Raw genomic sequence first — 3,600 nt, forward strand, 5'->3', positions numbered from 1 at the left:
GACCAGGGGACACTAAAGAGTGACGCACACAGCTGGAGACCAGGGGCCACTAAAGAGTGACGCAGACAGCTGGAGACCAGGGGACACTAAAGAGTGATGCACACAGCTGGAGACCAGGGGCCACTAAAGAGTGACGCAGACAGCTGGAGACCAGGGGACACTAAAGAGTGACGCAGACAGCTGGAGACCAGGAGACACGAAAGTGTGACGCACACAGCTGGAGACCAGGGGACACTAAAGAGTGAAGCAGACAGCTGGAGACCAGGGGACACTAAAGAGTGATGCACACAGCTGGAGACCAGGGGAAACTAAAGAGTGAAGCACACAGCTGGAGACCAGGGGACACTAAAGAGTGATGCACACAGCTGGAGACCAGGGGACACTAAAGAGTGATGCACACAGCTGGAGACCAGGGGACACTAAAGAGTGACGCACACAGCTGGGAGACCAGGGGACACTAAAGAGTGACGCACACAGCTGGAGACCAGGGGACACTAAAGAGTGACGCAGACAGCTGGAGACCAGGGGACACTAAAGAGTGACGCACACAGCTGGAGACCAGGGGCCACTAAAGAGTGACGCAGACAGCTGGAGACCAGGGGACACTAAAGAGTGATGCACACAGCTGGAGACCAGGGGCCACTAAAGAGTGACGCAGACAGCTGGAGACCAGGGGCCACTAAAGAGTGACGCAGACAGCTGGAGACCAGGAGACACGAAAGTGTGACGCACACAGCTGGAGACCAGGGGACACTAAAGAGTGAAGCAGACAGCTGGAGACCAGGGGACACTAAAGAGTGATGCACACAGCTGGAGACCAGGGGAAACTAAAGAGTGAAGCACACAGCTGGAGACCAGGGGACACTAAAGAGTGATGCACACAGCTGGAGACCAGGGGACACTAAAGAGTGATGCACACAGCTGGAGACCAGGGGACACTAAAGAGTGACGCACACAGCTGGGAGACCAGGGGACACTAAAGAGTGACGCACACAGCTGGAGACCAGGGGACACTAAAGAGTGATGCACACAGCTGGGAGACCAGGGGACACTAAAGAGTGACGCACACAGCTGGAGACCAGGGGACACTAAAGAGTGACGCACACAGCTGGAGACCAGGGGACACTAAAGAGTGACGCACACAGCTGGAGACCAGGGGACACTAAAGAGTGACGCACACAGCTGGAGACCAGGGGACACTAAAGAGTGACGCACACAGCTGGGAGACCAGGGGACACTAAAGAGTGACGCACACAGCTGGAGACCAGGGGACACTAAAGAGTGACGCACACAGCTGGAGACCATTGGAAGTCATTCCTCGTCTGTTGCAACATGTTGGCGTTTGGTCTCATTCTGAACCTGCAGATTAAATCCACTCTGTTTGTTAGGAGCGACTAAAGTTGGGCCGAAACCAGATGAAGAAATATCTGTTAGAAAGAGGAAGACTTTGCATTATCTGCCATCCTTTACCCTTTGAATGCACACACACACACACCCCCCCCCCCCCCACACACACACACACACACACACACACACACACACACACACACACACACACACACACACACACACACACACACACACACACACACACACACACACACACACACACACACACACACACACACACACACACACACACACACACACACACACACACACACACACACACACACACACACACACACACACACACACACACACAGAGGCCAACACTAACACACATCCATCATGTTTACTGCCGGCCTGGAAACACTCTCTGTCGGTTTCACAACACTCTGCTGTGTACTCTCCGGCTGCCGCTGCACAGATGCATTGTGGGAAACCCCGCCCCTCTCTCACCAGCCACTTCCTTACTTCCTGTTCAGGATGCGAGGGTTAATTAGGTGATAATACCCAGAAGTCTGTGCGACAGGAAGGAAACCTGCAGGTTCTCGTCTCCATTGGATGTGAAGTCGTAAACATACAAATAAAGGTGCTATAAAACTGCAGATATGATATATTACACATGTTGTGATATGATTCAAGAAATGCCGGGTTTATTCTGCAACCTCCCGCTCTAAAAAGTGAAGCCGAAGTGCCTTTAACCTGCATTCTCTCTGATATCCAGCAGGGGGCCAAAGATTGTATAGAAGTCTATGAGAAAATGTTCCTACTTCTCTCGTCATTAACTACGTCAGTAAACATTTCCCTGATTCGTTGATGGTCCCAAGTCCACGGTTTGAAGTCTTCTTCAACACATCATGATGTACAGTTGGCGAACTATGCTCACGTTTAGAGTGAAATAGATGATAAGGCAGCGTATGCTTATGCGTCGCTTCCTGTCCGATAGAAGGACACTTTCCGGTGAAAACTAAAAATAGTTTTTATTATCCCTAAAAGCTGCTGAACATCAAACAACAACACAAACCATAAGGCAGATTTTTGTAATTTGGCTCCTGGTAGATTAAGAAATGCACTGTTTTCTTAATTTGTTGATGTAATGTGGCAAAAACCTCAGAATCTATATTTACAACCAGTCACATGACAGCGAGTATGTTCACCTTAAAAAAGGGGCGGGACCTAACATAGAGGGAAAGTACCGTATTGGTTGCTCTAATCTCTGGACCGTTTTGAAGGTTGTGTAACTGCTGTAAATTAAGGCCCGTCCACACGGAGACGAAACCGATTTCGAACCGAAGTCCATTTAAAAAAAGTCTTACGTCCTCACGGAATCGGCTCAAGAAATGTGTCCGTCCAAACGAAATGCTGTAGTAAATGCTGGGCCTGTAAGTGGCGCTGTACTTCCGCCACAGAATACACCAAAAGCAGCGAATAAGACCCCCCGACCGTGGGCATAAGGCACAAACAAACAAACAAACAAGCTAGAAGATGGCGGATGTTCGTGCAAGAAGGGAGGCATTTGTGAAAACTAGATTTTGCACTAAAATCTGTAGCAGCGTCTGGAGCACAGACACAACCCTGTGATCCGCCATTGTTGTGTTTGTTGTTAGCGAAACGCATCAGCAATGACGCGGGGTGAGCAGGAGAGGTGGGGAGAGGCGGGGCTATGGCGTCATCGATTCAGGAAATGATCGTATAGGGCGTTTCGTCTCCAGACCTAGCCACTTTGGGAGCCTGTTTCAAAGTTTATCGGTTTCGGGCTCTCTCTCAGAATCGGCACAACAGGAAAGTCAGTTTTCAATAAACCAATAACATTATTTGTGTTGATATTAAAGTGACCTCCAGATGGTAAATCATCTCCATCTGTCTCTGCTGAGATGGCTGTTCTGTCTCAGAGAACTACTTTTTACCAAAAGGGTCCAACATGTGAACATGAAACAAAGCTTAAGGTACAACTATTTTCAGCAAATTGTACTTTAAGTATTCAAAAGTGAAAGTACTCTAAAAGTTTGGTTTTATTATAAAACATCCAAGTACACTAACGAGTTCAGATGGGTTTCTATGACTAAGACTTCTCTGTTCTTGTTCAAACCGTTCTGTAAATGTCTCTCACACACACACACACACACACACACACAAACACACACACCACACACACACACACACACACACACACACACACACAGTTTGTCAGAGGTCTTTGGAGGTAACTGGGGC

Source organism: Notothenia rossii (genome assembly GCF_949606895.1).
Source record: "Notothenia rossii genome assembly, contig: scaffold_356, whole genome shotgun sequence".
NCBI classification, from domain to species: domain Eukaryota; kingdom Metazoa; phylum Chordata; class Actinopteri; order Perciformes; family Nototheniidae; genus Notothenia; species Notothenia rossii.